Below are 18,256 nucleotides of genomic sequence, written 5' to 3'. Positions count from 1 at the left end.
ATGTGTAGAATAATTAAGAATTTTGCCCCTTGAACTTTGACCGCTACCAAATAATACCCCTTTTATTAATATATTTTTTTTTCTACAAATAATAATTAAATCCTCAATAAATTAAAATTTTAATTAAGAAAAAATAACTCTTTTTTACTTTTATTTTTTCTTTTCTTTTACAATATAAAATAAATATATTTTAGAATAAAAATTTAAAATAAATACTAAAACAAAGAAAAAAACCTTTAATTAAAGAGGAGGATGAATGACGAAGGGCTTAAATGAAAAAAAAACTTTTAATTTAAGAGGAGGAGGACGAAGGGTAACAAACTTTGTTTTAGAATTTATTTTTAATTTTTATTTTAAGACATATATTTTACATTGTAAAAGAAAAGAACAAGTAAAAAATAGTTATTGTTATTAATTAGATTTTTGAGTATTTGATTTTTTTTTTAATTAATTTGAAACTTTTAGTATTGTTTATTTTCTTAATCTTTTAATTTTTTTTTAATTTTTAAGGATATAATTATTATTTTTAAGAGAAAAATTAGGTTTTCTTCAAAAAAAAAAAATTTAATTAGTTTTAATAAAAAAGGTACAATTTGATAGTGGTCAAAGTTTGGGGGCAAAATTGCTAATTATTCTACACATGACAGTGGCACATCAACAGACAAAAATGCCACATCATCAATCCGTTAGCCACCTAGGACAAAATCTAACAGAAGTCCTATATTTTATTGACGTGCATATTTCAGGGAGAATTTTCAACATCGTGAATTATTCAGGGGGCACAATCATATATTGGTCATAGTTCGGGGTGTAAAAATGTTATTTATTCTAATTTTTTATAACATTACAATATTACAATATTGATAATTAGAATAAAAATATATAGATGGCATTGGAAAATATATAGAGAAATATTTAAAATGAATAAAGAATATTAAAAATATAATATTTTAATGATATAAAGAAAATATAGAGAAGCTGATGTATGATGTAATGTAAAACTTAGAGATAAAATTAATACAATGATGTTTTGGTGATGTATTTTAAAGGATAGAACAGAGTATATGCTGGGAGTGCTCTTAAACTATAATCTTTTATGGAATAATTATATGGGTTATGGTAATTTTTTTTTTCATATATACTATACGGTGTCTTCAAAATAATTTCAAATTTGATAGGATCAATCTAGAAATTTTTGGGCTTGTTTGATATTGTTTTTTGTCTTTTGTTTTAAAGTTGTGTTTTCAGAAAAGGGTATTTGTGACATAAATACCTAATGTTTCACACTTATTACAGTCAAATACCTAATCTTTTATTTTTACAGAAAAAATAAGCAATGTTCAATATACGTTAAAGATAAATACCTAATCTTTTTTCTTTGCAGCAAATATCAAAAGTTGCTAATTTTTTTTTCTTCTTCAGTATCTCCTCTGTTGGAGCTGTTAAGTGTTGACTCACCAGATATGTTTCACCCCGTAATATGAGTATTTATTAAATTTGAATTAATTTAAAATATATTTTTAATTCATTTTTCTAATTTAAAATATTTTCTTTTAGTTATAAAATTGAATGATTACAGAGTGAAAAATGTATGCTTAGTTAACATGTTTAACATCCCCAACAGAGGACATATTGAAAAAAGTAATGTTTTAGCAACTTTAGGTATTTTTGCTGCAAAGAAAAAAGATTAGGTATTTATATTTAACATTTATTGAACATTGAATATTTTTTCCGTAAAAATAAAAGATTAAGTATTTAACTATAACAAGTGTAAAACATTAGGTATTTATGCCGCAAATACTTCTTTTAGATATGAGAACAGAAAATAATTTTTGTAGTTTTAAAAAAACAAGAGGTGTTTGGTTAATGTTTTCTAAAAATAAATTTTTAGTTTTTATTTTTTTTAAAAGAAAAACTTAAATAGAAAATTGATAAAAATTTACAAAGAGAAAAATATTTTAAAAGTTTGTAATAAATAATGAGATTAAGTAATCTGAAAAAAAAAGTGATGAATAATGAGTGAGAAAATAAGGAGAGAAAATTTGAGGAAAGAGAAAGTGATAAAAGAGAAATTGAGAAGAGAGAAATTGATGCAAGAAAAAATGAGGGAGAAAGTGACGAGAAAAAAAGTGAAGAGAGAGAAGTGAGGAGAGAGAAATGAGGAGATAGAAAGTGAGAAGAGAAAAAACAAAGAGAGAGAAAGTGATGAGAGAGAAGGTGAGGAGAGAGAAACTGATGAGAGAGAAAGTGAGGAGAGAGCAAATGATGAGATGGAAAGCGATGTGAGAAAAACTAATGAGAGAAAAGACGATAAATGATGTGAGATAATAATAATTAAAAAAATGTTGTGAGAAAAAAAAATAGACAAAAAAAAAATTTGCGAACAACAAAAAATAACTTTTTGTTATCGAAATTTTCTATTTTTTATAACTTTGTTTTTAAAAATTATTTTTTGAAAATAATGCAAAACACCCTTACTTATGTTTAAAAATTAATTTTTAGCTTTTAAAAACAAAAACTGTTTTTCAGTTAATGAGCACCCTCTAACATTTGCAGTGTGTGAGTATAATGTCTTTGATGGCCAACATATTGGTTGCGTTAGGTAAAATTTTTGTTTTAAAATTTTTTAAACTCAAAAATAAAAATATATTTTTGTTTTATGTTTTTGTTTTTTATAATATAAAAATGTGTTTGGTAGCTATTTTTGTTTTTATTTTTTAAAAATAAAAATAAAAATTAAGTTATCGAACAATTTTTCAGTGATTATTTCCAAAATTTTAATTATTTAATATAAAAATTGTTTATAAAAGTGTTGACGCGGTTCTTCGGCAACAGATAATTATAAGAATAAGGAGAGAGATTAGTGCTAAATAATGAACCGTAATAGATGAATGATCTCAAAGGAAAATTATAACTCGAATAATTTTTTTAGGTGGTTCAAAGGTTAAAATCCTTCTAGTCCACCAGTCAATATTATTGATATCTCTTTGATATTCTTTACAGGGTGTTTCTTTACAAATTAGAAGCCAACCCTTTGCTACTCCCAGGGTCTCCATATTTATAGGGAGAGAGCACCTGGGTGTTGGCAAGGGAGGTCATCCCGTGACCTTCTTACCAACACGTGATGACTGGACCAACACGTGTCACTTCGTGATTGGTCCAACTCAATAATATTTTAAAAATAATTATGATTTGGACCAATAAAAACGTGACACGTGTCTGCCTAACGGAGGAGACTGACAGAATTATAGTTTTATTGACTTTGGGTACTTTTGCCACTAAAAATAAACATTGGGTCTATGCTGCGTACAAAACCAAAACATTGGGTACTTATGTTGCAATTATCCCTTGATATAATTATGCCCTTTCTCAGCTCGCTAATAGCCCGTGGATATTTAGGGTGTACAATAAGGGTTACCGAAGGAGCCCATTACTTTACTAAATAATTTACAAGTTCCAGAATTTTGAAGATTTAATTAACTTTTGGAAGCTTTGATAACAAGTTTGTAAGTGAAGGTGTTGAGAATATTTGCATTAGACCATTAGGAGATGTTAAAATTGTGCTAAATTTAGCATAAAAAATCTACATATTTAGTACAATTTTTATAATTATTCTCCAATATATATAATTTTGATACAAAATTAAATATTCAATAAATGATCATGTAATATATATTGAAAACAGGGTTTATACATTTTTAGACCCTGTGTTTTGCCTCATTACCTATTTGGACCCTGTGTTTTGACAAATTATTATTTGGACTCTGTGTTTTGTAAAATAGTTCAAATAAGCTCCTAAACCTGATTTTGATGAACAAAAAATTGAATATAACAACACAGTTCTTAGGTAGAATGACTGTATTTTTGTTCTGAGTTGTTAGTTTGATGAATTGTTTGTGATTTTAGTTCAAATTTTTTTGATCAAAATCAGGTTTAGGGGCCTATTTGAACTATTTTAGAAAATACAGGGTCTAAAAAGTAATTTTTCAAAACACAGGGTCCAAACAGATAATGAGGCAAAACACAAGGTTTAAAAAAGCATAAACCCTTGAAAATATAAAAAAAGCTAATAACTTTCCTTTTTAAAGAAATAAAAAAGATGCATTTACATTTAATGTTGATAATAAAAATAATAATAATAAAATAATAACAATGACATAAAAGTAAATAAAAAAGTAGTTATTTAATGATGATGTAAAATTTACATTATGTTATATTTTATGCTAAATTTGACACAACTTTTAATATGTTCCAAATTTGCCACAACTTTTTAGCACACTATTGGAGTAATTATTTTTTAAAGTGAACTATATTTTAGTACCACATCACTAATTTGACACTAGTAGAGATGCTCTTACCAAATCTTCTCACTATAATGAATACTTTGTTTTTTTTTTTTTTTTTTTTTGAGGTTAACTATTAAAGTAGTGAGGAAGATAAAAGAGAATAGAAAGAATGGTTTTTGTGTCTATATAGATCTAAATATTAATTTATATTTTATATTTAGATATATTTAGAATAAATTGTGGTTAAAATATTTAATATTTTTAAAATGTTGTACTTTTATACTAATTTTTTTTACGGTAAAAATACCCAAAGTTACTAAAATGTAGTATTTAAATACTGAAACTTTTTTACGGGAAAAATATCCAAACATTTAAAAAATCACATATCTAAAATACTTTTAAAATAGAAAACAATTATTAACAAAATTATTTTTGACTATTTAGGTATTTAAATCCAACATTTTAAAAACTTAGGGTATTTTTATCGTAAGAAAAGTTTGGGTATTTAAATCCTATATTTTAGCAACTCTGGATATTTTTTTATTAATAAAAAGTTTGAATATAAAAGTACAACATTTTGGAATCATTAGGAATTTAGATACTGTTTACTCTTATATTTATAAAAAAAATATATTTTAATTTATATGCATAAAAATTGGTTGATGTAGTTGCAAACAACAACACATAGTTTATCTACTTGATTTATTTTAGTTAATATGCACCAAAATTGGTTGATGTAGTCGCAAACAACCACAAATAGTTTGATCTGGTTGATTTAGTTGCTTTATAAATTAAACCACACTATACTTTTATATTTATGTTAAATTGATGTTGATGATAAATATTTCAAAAATAATTTTTTTCTTGCAGCATTAAAAAATACATATTGATCAAACTGGTATATCTACCAAAACAATTAAAATCTCATATATTAGTTAATATGGTTGAAATTTTCACATATAGGACAAAATCAACACACAAACCATATTATTGAAAATATAAATTTAATGAAGTAGTAGTTGTTGTGCGTAATTTTCCACACTTAAAGGCATGTAAGGATGCTGGTTCTGAGCCACCAGGTTATGGAAATGTGGCAGATGCTTGGGGGGCGTTATCCACCAAGTACCTCTTCACACAAGTATACCCTCGAGAGATCCGAACGATTGGCCTTCCCCGAGGAGGGGTTCTCATAGTCCTCGATCAAGTCCAAGAGACATGTTAGCAAATTCCTTGGAGAAGTAGGGCCCTCGAGTCAGACAACGATACAGTGTGCATGCCCATCTACTACTAACATTCGATCTCGATGGCAACCTGCACTGTTGACCTTGATTATGCCTGGGGAAGTAATGGGATTACCACCTCTTTGTCCTCTCCAGTTTCCCATACAAATTGGGACCGCTGCACACCCAAAAATAGAAAAGGCGTGCTAACATAGTTGCCACATCAAGCTCACAGCTCCAAGGGGGTGACATGTGGCAAGAAATCCAATTAGCTCCAATCATCTCCTCCTTATCGGGAATTAGTAATCATAATGGAACTTACTTTCTGTTAATCCTCTCTAGCCACCTATAAATAGGTTAAAAGAGGTTATTTGTACACACGCAAATTCTTTGAGCAAGACTATACTCTGTCCATTTATAACCCTAAAGAGAACTTGTGTTTTCCAACAAGTTCTTAATGTAATATAGTAACTCGCGAACTAGGCTTCATTAACAGCTGAACCACGTAAAAATTCCTTTAATATTTGTTTCATCATTTCTTTATCTCTCTTAATTCTCATTGACAAAAAACCATGTAAACAGTAGAAATGAAAAAATAACTTTAGAAAAGGAAATTTTTTTTAGGAGTATAAAATAAAATTTTGGTATGCAGTATATTTATCAATGATTTTTTTTTTCTTTGATAATTTATAAGGATTTATGTAAATTTTCTAAATTATGGGCAAAGCTAGAAAGGCTTGGAGCTTATGTCGGCTTGGCTCAGTCCACATTATAAGTTGGGTTTTAATATTTATGTTTGTGGTCTACCTTATTTAAGGCTGGCAATGTTAGAATTAATGCCCTAAAAGCATGTAAAAGCCTTTTATTGAATTAAATAAAAGAAAATTTTTATTATGTTTGAGTATTATAATTATTGTTTGAATTGATTATATGATAATAGAAAATTCCTTATTCATTCATGAGAATATGATCTTGTATTAGTACGAGAGAATTAAGATCATATATAATGAATAAAATAGTTAGTAACATATTAAAGTATGAAATCTTTAATGAATGGTTACTAGTACGGTTTACTAAGCATACATGATGCAAGTGATCTAGATTCAGATTACTGATGTGGATAGACATCTTAGTAAATGTGTTGTATATAATAGAGATTATATATGACAGGACCGATAATAATTAATTATCTTTATAAACTTGCCGTTTGAGATAAAGATTTGATTCTTATCATAATAGATGATCATTTGTAGATCAGTCTAAATCCTGAGTATTCATGAACTCTTATTTATGTTTCTTGGATCTTTTGATTCACTCGTTAATGGTTCTTAGTATAATGAGGCTAATGACTTTTGTTTTCGAGATTCAATATCATGAATGACTAGGAACATGAATCACAATAATGGAATCCATACTTTCCTAACAGATCGAATATTAGTTCCCTTAAGGGTTAATTATGGAACTGAGTAGTTATTGAGCTCAAATCTATAATTGATTATAGATTAATTATTCGCTAGTGAATTAATGATACTTAAGGATCAAGAGGTAATTAGAGGGGTAAAACAGTAATCTTGACCAGCTCTAATAAACGATCCAATAAATGGAGGACAAAACTACATTTATTGACTATATCAATAGACTACAAGAGAAAACTCTGTAAATATAATTCTATATATACTTAGAGTGTAATTCCATATTTATAGTGGAGTAATCATGGAATTAATAAATAAGATTATTGGATTAAAGAATTTAATTAATAATCTGATTTATTGGAGCTTCGTATTATAGGTCCATGGTCCCCAGATCACCTCTGTCCTACACTGTCAAGGATAAGAATGTCAAAAGAAAGATTTGTAGAGAGGACTTAATTGCAAAGGAATTAATTTTCTCGCGCAAAGAAATAATTATGTGATTGTTATGGGAAATTGATTAATTATGAATGAATGAATTATTTAACTATATAGTTTTTATTTTGAAAAACTATAGGTTAAAATTAATATTAATCTTGTTTGGATTAATATATAGAGATAAAATAATAAATATCTTATTTAGAATATGATATTTATTTATTTATTTAAAACTAATATTTTAAGATGAAGTTAATTTTGAATTAACTAATATTTATTTTGGGATAAATATATTTTCTTAAATATTAATTAAGTAAACAAATGAGAAAATTAGGGATAACCCTAATGGTGTGGTTGACACACTCACTATACACTGAGTGTGGCGTCACACACAGAGATTTCCTGTCCCTGGGATTTGAATTTTGAATTTCAAATAATTTGTTTATATTTAATTATTCTTTTTTAAATATGACTTAAATTTAATTATTAAATAAGGTTATAACTGATCATTTTTTTTAATAAAATAAAGATTAATTAAATTAGGTAATCAGCTTTATAAACCTAAAAAGAAGCGATACTTTTCAAGAAATTATTTTTCATAGACTGTCAAACTCTCTCTCTGAGACAGAAGCGATAATTTTCCTAAACCTGAAAACTATTCAATTCCTATTCTCTCTATCAAACCTCTCTAGATATCATGTGTTGAGTACATCTAGAGAGTCATAAATCAACCTTTTGAATCATACGTGCACACACATGTCCCTGTGTGTTTGAGGATTGGTCTGGAAGATCAAGATGTGAGCTTTCAGAACTTGGATAGGAAGATTGCTGATTTTATACAAAAAGATTCGGGGAAACTTGATAGGTTATAAGAGGTAATCTCTAATCTGATTGTATGTGATTTAATATACATATATATGTGTATGATCTTGGCTGATATTAATAATTATTAAAATGGGTCCATTCCCTGCTGCGTATCTTTGATTTGCTCTTTCAATACCAACAATTGGCACCAGAGTCGTCTACATATATATATATATATTAAATTCTTTGTGGGTTTCTTGCATTTGTTATATGTATGTTGATATGCATATTGAATGGAATGATATGTTTTTTGAATGTATGGTTGAATGATGGATCATTAATTATATGGTGCTATTGGGTTAGGAATTTGAATTTCTAAATCTTGTGCAAGCCATAATGGGCATAGTATTTTTGTAGAATTTTATTCTTGAAATATATGTTTTAAAAATCAGTACACAAAGAAGAAAGAATGACCCAAGCCTATGGCTCGAGCCCTAGCCACACGCACCAGCCCTATCCGCACGCACCAGCCTGAGCTGGGATTCCCTGCGCACCGCACCCATGCCGAGCCTCCCCGCGCCCATGCGCCTGCGTGCCCGTGCCACTGCAGCCCATGCGCACCCCAGGTGCCGTGCTCACTGCCTGCGGCAACCACCAACCCGAGCCCTTGAGGCTCCATGGTGCAGCCGACCCTAGTGGTCTAGGGCACCAATTGGTGCCCAAAGCTAGATCCTATTTTGTGTAATTAATCTTTTATTTAATTAATTTTTAAATTGTTTAATTATCTTATTTTATTTTTATTAGTTAAATAAAGTATCTTTTAGTTGGTTAAGATTTTATCTTAAGTTTAAATATTATTTGAATTTGATCATTTTTGTTCAACTAAATAAAAAAGATGACAAAAATAGTTATTTAATTAAATAAATTAATTGGAAAGTTAGTTTCTAATTAATTACTTGGGCCTAACAAATTCCTAAAGATTAGCAAGAAAGCCTAAAAGAGAGGAGAAGCATTCTTGGAGTCTTGAAAACCACCTAAAGACTATTTTGTAATTTTATTTCTATTTTTTCAAATGTTGTAAATTTAGAAATACCCAATAGTACTTGTTAGGTTCATTTTAGGTTTGTTTTAGAGATTGTTTTATGTTATGTTTTTAGTTATTTAGGATTGTTTAGTGCAGATTTATGCTTGTTTTCTTCTTGTTTCAGGTTTTAATGTTCAATTACATAATATGGAGTGAAATGAGAAGAAACATGTTAAATATGATAAATAAGATGGATTTCGTGTGGATTTTGGAGTTTCAAGACATTATGTGTGGAAAATACTACATTGAAGATGCTCAACACACGTCATTTATGCTCGATAACGCAAGTATGATACTTTAAGCCTTATTTTGACCATGATTTATTCACTTTCTGGAAACACTTCTAGAAATAGAATTTGTAGATATTTCTCTTAGCTTTCCATAGATTTTTTAATCATTCAATTTAGAGTTATATCGAAGGAGTTATGATCAAAATACGATAAGATGACGCTGCAGGCTGTTAAAAACGAGTTTCGTTCTATTCTGACTTTAGCGCTACAGCGCTAGTGTACCAGATTTTGAAGCATTTTGGCACTGTTAATAGCACTACAACGCTCCAGAAGTGGCGCTACAGCGCTGGTGACGCGATTTTCAGATTTTAGACGACTTTTTGAAGGGTAATATGGTCTATTCACTTGGGAACACTTGAGGGATATTTTAGATACATGATGTTGCGAATTTAGAGAGGATGGAGATTTAAAAAAAAACCCTAGATTAACAAGAGGCTGCTGGATTGATCTTCTTATATTTTATTCATCTGGATTTGGAGGTTACTTTTATGAATAATTATTTACAGTTCATTTTCATCATGGTGTTTATGAACTAATTTCTTTTTATCTAGGAATTAATGTAGTCACTGAGATTCTATTTAATTTTATTATGAATTTCTATTGATACTTCTTCTCTATTCTAATCTATATGATGCATGTTTAATGCTAGTAAATACTTGATCACTATTTGCTTGATTTAATGTTTTTAATTCAAAATTCGAAAGATGAGGATTAAATATGCTATCATTATATAGACATAGGATTCATATTGGACGAAAGTACCTATATGACTTGTGTAGTAATTAGGTTTCTATGTTTAATGCCTTTTATATGTTCAGGTTTATCACAGAAATGTAGAAGACTTGCATATAAATTGAAATCTTATATCTTGAAAAAGAATAGGATTTTATTATATTAACCTGCTATTAGAATAGAAAGAAGAGATTTAGAGTTCATCATTAAAATTAATAGAAAAATCAGTTGATGAAATTAATTCCTAGATTGTTTTTATTATTGAATTTTAAGTGGTAATTTATTGCTTTGGTTCTAATTCTTTAATTTTGATTCGCCAAATAGAATAAAAAAATCAATTAGTGGTACTTGGGAGATAGTCTCTGTGGGAAGATATCCGTTCTTACGGAATTTACTACTTGACACGACTACGTATACTTGCGTAGATATAAAATTTCGCAACAGTACTCGGTTCATCATTTATTGTTTATTTATTGTATTTATTTAAATAAATATTAATTAATATTTGATTGATAACATGATAATGCATTAGTCAATTATACACCATTCATGAAACCAGACACAGTTTTCATTAATCATGCATCTTTTAGAAACATTATTATTTAGGATTGTCTTAATTGTTTAAATGAATTGTTTTACATAAATCAATTGTATGTAAACTACTAAGTATTAACTTCGTTAAAACTTGGTAACTCACACCATATTAAAGACAATAGTTATTATAGGTATTTAAGATAACCAACTTTATTTAAAAAGTATTTTAGTAAAGTTAGATGAATGTAATGGGTAATTATCTAAATCACATTAATTGGAGAAACATGCTCTTTTATAATTAAATGTATTTGTAATTAATTACATTCATAGATTATTAATAAACTAGTAATTAATTTGGAATTAAATGATTAGTTTAATAAAACACATTATTAGTACAACACTGTGACCTATAGTCTCCATTATTAGTACAACATTGTGAGATATGAATAGGAACTCGATGCGGCTTTGTTTCCGTCTCCCTAAGGAAGGTTTCTAGACATAATAATACTAAGGTTGGCTTCTTACAAAGATAGGAAGGAGTGATGTATTTTAGGCTTGACCGACCCTAAGGCGGCACTCTCTAAGTTAAGTCATGAATTATGAAATAATGGGTTACACTTACAAAGATGCAATTAAGATTTTGTAGTGGATAATTGCATCTTGACCAAACTAGCACAACTTCATATTTAAAAGAGAAAATAAAGAGTTATTTTGAGTTTTAAATAATAAAGATAAGATTGTCGTATAAGCTATCTGAATTTAACTTGATCGACCCTAAGGCGACACTTTATTTATTGGGTAGCTTTATCGTGGAATAGTAAATATTTATTTATGTGTTTTAATTGTTGCATTCATGCATCATATTTACTTTCCGAATAATTGATATTTTTCAAATAGTAATATTGTTGTATTTTATTTCTTTTAGTAATGTCGAACGGTGGCAATCCTATAACTGCATTACTTTTACTTGAAAAACTTAATGGTGATAATTTTATAAGATAGAGATCAAACCTGAATCTTATGTTAATATGTGAAAACCATAAATTTATCCTAACTAAGGAATGTCCTGAAGAGCCCGCTGCCACTGTCCCGAAGAATGTTCGAGACAAGTATGATGCCTGGATTCAAAACAACAACAAGGCAAAGTGTTACATGCTTGTGAGCATGAATGATGTTCTGAGAACAAATCATGAAACCATGGAAATTGCGTTTGAGATAATGTATTTTCTGTAGGCCATGTTTGGGCAGCAATCTGATCAAAGTAGACATGAGGCTACTAGAGCCTACATGACTACTAAGATGAAGAAAGGTGTTTCTGTACATGAACATATCTTGAGCATGATTAACGAGATGCATGAAGCAAAAATATATGGGGCCATCATTGATGAGTGTACACAAGTAAGCATCATACTTGAATCGCTCACTCCTGCCTTTTCTGCGTTCGCTACCAACTATATTATAAATAAGTTGGAATTCAACATGACCTAGCTGTTGAATGAACTGTAGACATTTAAGTCTCTTAATATATCCATTACAAAAGAGGTCGAGGCAAATGTGGAAGAAGAGAAACCTTCAACCTCTGAGGATAAATCCAAGAAGAGGAAGAAGAACAATGATAAATGAAAGGGCAAGAAGTCCAAGAAAATCAAGAAGGCACCAAAAGCCAAGGAGAACAAGAATGACAACAAATCCAAGAAGAAAGAACCAAAAGGAAAATGTTTCCACTATGGAGTTGAAGGTCACCGGAAGAGAAACTGTAAAAAGTATCTCTCGGAGCTGAAAAAGAAAGGTAAATTTGATTTACTTGTACTTGAAGCTTGTGTAGTGGAAGACAATATGTCATCTTGGGTTTTAGACTTAGGAGCCACTAACCATGTTTGTTATTCTATGCAGATACTTGAGTCATCAAGGGAGTTGGCTAATGGTGAGGTGACCATGTGAGTTGGAAGTGGAGCGCTCGTTTTAGCTAGAGCAAAAGGAACAGTCCGTTTACATTTTGGGAACAATTATCTTGTTTTGAAAAATATTTATTTTATTCCTGGATTTTCTAGAAATTTAGTTTCTTTATCTATGTTGCATGAACAATCTTTTGATATTTCTTTTAATAATAATGCGATTGTTATTTCAAAGAATGGTTTCAAAATTTGTCAAGCAGAACATACAAACGGACTGTATATGCTCAAACCTAATGAATGAACGCTTAATAACTCAGAATTATTTAAAGTAGCAAAACTGAAAGGAAACAAAAGACAAAAAGTTTAAAATGAGGTTGACACATATCTTTGGCATTTTAGACTTGGTCATATAGGTCTAGACAGAAGAAACCGGTTAACAAAAGATAGACCTTTGAGAGAACTAAAAGTTGGAACTCTTCCAGTTTGTGAATCTTGTCTAGAAGGCAAAATGACCAAACGTCCTTTCTCAGCGAATGACAATAGAGCTAAAGAACCTTTAGAGTATGTACATAGCGATGTTTGTGGTCCAATCAAAGTACAAGAAAGAGGTGGGTATGAGTACTTTGTCACTTTTATTGACGATTACTCAAGATATGGTCATACTTACTTAATGCTTAGGAAGTTTGAAACTTTTGGTAAGTTTCAAGAATTCAAAGCCGAGGCTGAGAAGCAACTAGGTAAGAATCTTAAGACACTTCGATCTGATCGAGGTGGAGAATATTTGGATTAAGAATTCAAAGATTTCTTACTGGAGCATGGTATTATATCCCAACTCACAGCACCAGGAACACCACAACAAAATGGTGTTTCTGAAAGAAGAAACAAGACTTTGTTAGACATGGTCAGGTCTATGTTAAGCTACTCTTCACTTCCTCTCGCATTCTAGGGATATGCACTTCAAATGACGACTTACATTTTGAATGTAGTCCTATCTAAGACCATAAGCAAAACGCCACTGGAACTGTGGAATGGAAACAAACCTAGTTTGCACCATTTCCGCATTTGGGGCTGTCCTTCTCATGTTCTAAGACCTAAATCAGGGTAACTTGATTCAAGGTCTGAAGTATGCATTTTTGTGGGCTACGCTTCAGAGAAAAGAGGCGCTTACTTCTATTGTCCTAAGGATCAAAAGGTATTTTTTTCCACAAATGAACCTTCCTTGAACACGACAATGTGAATAACTATAAACCTTGGAGTAAGATAGTTTTGGAGGAACTCACAACTGATAAGATTCCATCACCATCATCTTCATCATTAAATGATAAACGAAAAACTGAGGAAACCAAAATTCCTGAAAAGGAAACCCCGGTGCAACGTCGTAGTGGGAGGATTGTGAGACAACTTGTTCGCTAAGAACATGAGGCACATGTCCTTTTTTATTATACAGACAAGGATGATTTGTTAACCTTAAAAAAGGCAATGGATGATCTTGAAAAGGAGAAGTGGCAAGAAGCCATAAACCAAGAAATGGAATCTATGTATTCCAATTCTGTCTGGGAACTTGTAGATCCACCTGAAAATGTTAGGCCCATTGCATGCAAATGGAGATACAAGAAGAAAAGAGGTGTAGATGGGAAAGTGGAGACTTTCAAAGCAAGGATAGTAGCCAAAGGTTACACTCAGAGAGTAGATGTTGATTATGAAGAAACATTTTCTCATGTGGCCATGCTTAAATCCATTCGCATCCTCTTATCCATAGCTGTTGTTGACGGTAAGAACTTGTCAACTATGTTAGATCAAGAACTTCGTGAGTTGTAAAAGAAGTAGATTCAAATCGAATGAATTTTAAGCAACCTTTTTAGGATTTCCGGAACACAAAATGTAAATGCTGAAATTTCAAAATTAAAAATAGAGAGGATGTATAGTGTCTATTCCCATTAACAATGTGTGGTAACAAAGCTCTCCCAAACCCCCCCCCCCCCCCCCCTCTCAGGTGAAGGGAGGTCATATTTATAGTAGAGCACTATTGGCTCATTGTACATGGTGGTCCCTGGGGACATGACCCTGCATATGCAGTCTCAAGGTGGTAGTGGTGCCAGGAGTGTGGTGGTTGGTTTTAGTATGTGTAGAGGGTTTGTTGGAGTGCCTCAACTTCAGTACTTGGATGTACCTCCACCACTTGTTTAGTACAAACATCAGCGGTTGGTTGAGAAGGACCACATCATGTACCCTATTTGTACGACCACTACTTATCTGGCGTGGTGTTTAGGGTCAGACACCTGGGGCATTCAGGGCTGCACCCATGTACCCACTTCGCCTCCTCTTGGTTTGTAGGTTCATTCCGTATTTGTACGAGCTCCTCAAGCCACAAGTTTTCACCTTCACAAGGTACCTTATTCCTAAAGGCTTCAAGTGCTGAAATCATTATATGTTATTCCTAGATGCCTGGCAATCAAGGACCTCGCGAGATGGCCCTATGAAAATGAGATGAGAGGGGCTTCTCGACCCTAGGTGCATGTTCTTAGTGAAAGGTATGGCATCGTAGGACGACATGGGCCTCGCGACACAGTCAGCATGAGATGCGGAAATAGGAGGGTAGGATGGCCTTGCGAAACTCTTGCTATAAAGCGTAGCCCAGTAGGCGAGGCACGCAAGATGCCATGGTGCGAGGCCATGCCTCGCGAGACGGAGCTGCACTGCGCATGAGACGCCATGGTGCGAGGCCCCTTGTAACACCCTGGATAGCCAGGACCGCTACACTGTGTACTTATAAAGGTGCAGGACTTGCTAATCAAGTCATTTAGTCAAAACGTGTCACTAAACCATAAATGTGCTAAGGATAAAATGGTTTTGGTCTCAAAAGATACACTTCAGCCATTAAACCTTAAATTCGAGCTTACCTCAGCTGCAGAACCAATCCTCCAAGAGCTTTTTGAGCTAACTTCCAAGGTTCTAGCCTCAATTTAATCTTCAAATCCAAAACCCAAAAACCACTTAGAACACAACCAAAATCACAGAATTTCAACGGCAGAAAATGAGAATCAATCTTTATCTTAGTCCTGGTTGAATTCCGTTGCTAAAATTAAGCTAATCCCTCAAGACCCAAGCCTAAATCACAGAGCTTTCAGCTAAGTTCCTTTAGATTCCAAGAGTTTCCTTTGAGAGAGAAAGGGAGAAAGAGGAAATAGTCGGATTATTATGTTCTATTGTTTTCTGTAGCTCCTTAAGTCTATCCTTAGGCAATTAAGCTAATCCCAAAGCTCGGGGTACCGAAAACGTCCCCGAGGGCGAAATGGTAAAATTCCCCAACGTTCCTGCCTAGACTTCCTAACCTCAAATATATCTCCAGTTATTTATTTTCATAACCCGGTAATCTAAATAACCACCCGATACCTGAAATACCCCTTGACTTGTCCAAAGTCAGGCATTAGGCCCCGCTGTGACTTTCCCGCTATCTAGCACCCTAGGATCGCCTCAAGTTGCCCGCTGCAGATTAACCCACATAATAATGTGGTTCTCACAAGTATAACATTTAACCACATTTATATACATATAATCATACAAGCATGCTTATCATGTAATCATGCATTAAATCAATAAATTCACACATAAACCAATTATGCCCTCCTGGCACACTAATCAAGGCCCTTAAGCCATATTAGTGATTTTGGGTCGTTACAACTATCCCCTCCTACTGAGAATTTCGTCCTCAAAATTTACCTGAATAGCTCGAGATACTGATCCCACATCGCTGTCTCTAACTCCCAGGTCGCTTCCTCGACCTTGCTATTTCTCCATAACACTTTCACTAACAGAATCGTCTTATTCCGTAAGACTTTGTCTTTCCGATCCAAAATCTGAACTGGTCGCTCTTCATAGGACAAGTCTGTCTGCAACTCTAAGTCCTAATACTTCAGCACATGTGTCGTATCTGAAACATACTTCCGCAACATGGAGACATGGAATACATCATGAGCTCTTGACAACGACGGTGGCAAAGCCAACCTGTACGCCACTTGTCCAATCCTTTCTAAAACCTCAAAAGGTCCAACAAACCGAGGACTCAGCTTGCCCTTTACCCCAAATGTCTTCACTGCTCTCAGTGGTGAAGCTCGCAGAAACACGTGGTCCCCAACCTCGAACTCCACGTCCCTACTCTTAGCTACAGCGTAGATTTTCTGTCTACTCTGCGAAGCGAGCATTCTGGCTCGAATCTTCTCAATAGCCTCATTGGTCTTCTGAACCATGTATGGCCCCAAATACCTTCTCTAACGCATTTCATCCCAATGAATGGGTGATCTGCACTTCCTTCCATATAACATATCATAAGGAGCCACTCCAATCGTAGACTAATAACTGTTATTATATGAGAATTCGATCAACGGAAGATACCTACTCCAAGATCCCTCGAAATCAATCACACACACCCTAAGCATGTCCTCCAATACCTGAATCATCCTCTCAGACTGTCCGTCAGTCTAAGGATGAAAAGCTGTGCTAAACTTTAACTGAGTCCCCATGGCTCTCTACAGAGCTCCCCAAAACTTGGAGGTAAAGATAGGGTCTCGATCAGATACAATAGACTTTGGAACCCCATGGAGACGAACTATCTCCCTCATATACAACTCTGCATACTGTTCCACTGAATACATTGACTTCACTGGCAGAAAATGAGCTGACTTGGTGTATCTGTCCACTATCACCCACACCGAGTCACAAAGTCCCACTGTCCTGGGTAGTCCTCCCACAAAATCCATCGTGATGTCCTCCCACTTCCACCCTGGGATACCCAAAGGCTGAAGCAATCCCGCTGGTCGCTGATGCTCAGCCTTTACCTGCTGACATGTCAAACATCTAGCCACATACTCTACCACATCCTTCTTCTTCCCGGGCCACCAATATAATGTCCGTAGATTTTGATACATCTTCGTGGTACCTAGATGAAGCGAGTATGGCGTAGTGTGAGACTCATCTAGTATCTCTCGTCTGATCCCCTCATCTGCGGGAACACAAATCTGTCCCTGATATCGAAGCATACCAGTCTCAGAAATAGAATAATCCTTAGCTGTCCCCACTAAGACATGCTGCCTAACATCTTGCAACTGAGCATCCACCAGTTGTCCCTCCTTGATTCGCTCTAACAGGGTCGACTGCAAGGTAATATTAGCTAACTGGCCTACCACCAATTCTATCTTTGCCCTGGCCATCTCATCAGCTAACTCCCTCAAGATCTGGGTGGAACTATACAATTGTCCTGGGCCCTTCCTACTCAACGCATCTTCCACCACATTGGCCTTCTTAGGGTGATAAAGGATATCACAATCATAATCCTTAACCAGCTCCAACCAACGCCTCTGCCTCATGTTCAGATCCTTCTGAGTGAAGAAATATTTCAAACTCTTATGGTCAGTGTATATCTCGCACTTTTCCCCATACAGATAATGTCGCCACACCTTCAGTACGAATACCACTGCTGCTGGTTCCAAATCATGAGTAGGATACCACTGTTCATACTCCTTCAGCTGTCGCGATGCGTAAGATATAACCTTCTCATTCTGCATCAA

The sequence above is a fragment of the Humulus lupulus genome, chromosome 2, assembly GCF_963169125.1.
Source record: "Humulus lupulus chromosome 2, drHumLupu1.1, whole genome shotgun sequence".
NCBI classification, from domain to species: domain Eukaryota; kingdom Viridiplantae; phylum Streptophyta; class Magnoliopsida; order Rosales; family Cannabaceae; genus Humulus; species Humulus lupulus.
This window is presented reverse-complemented; position numbering follows the sequence as displayed.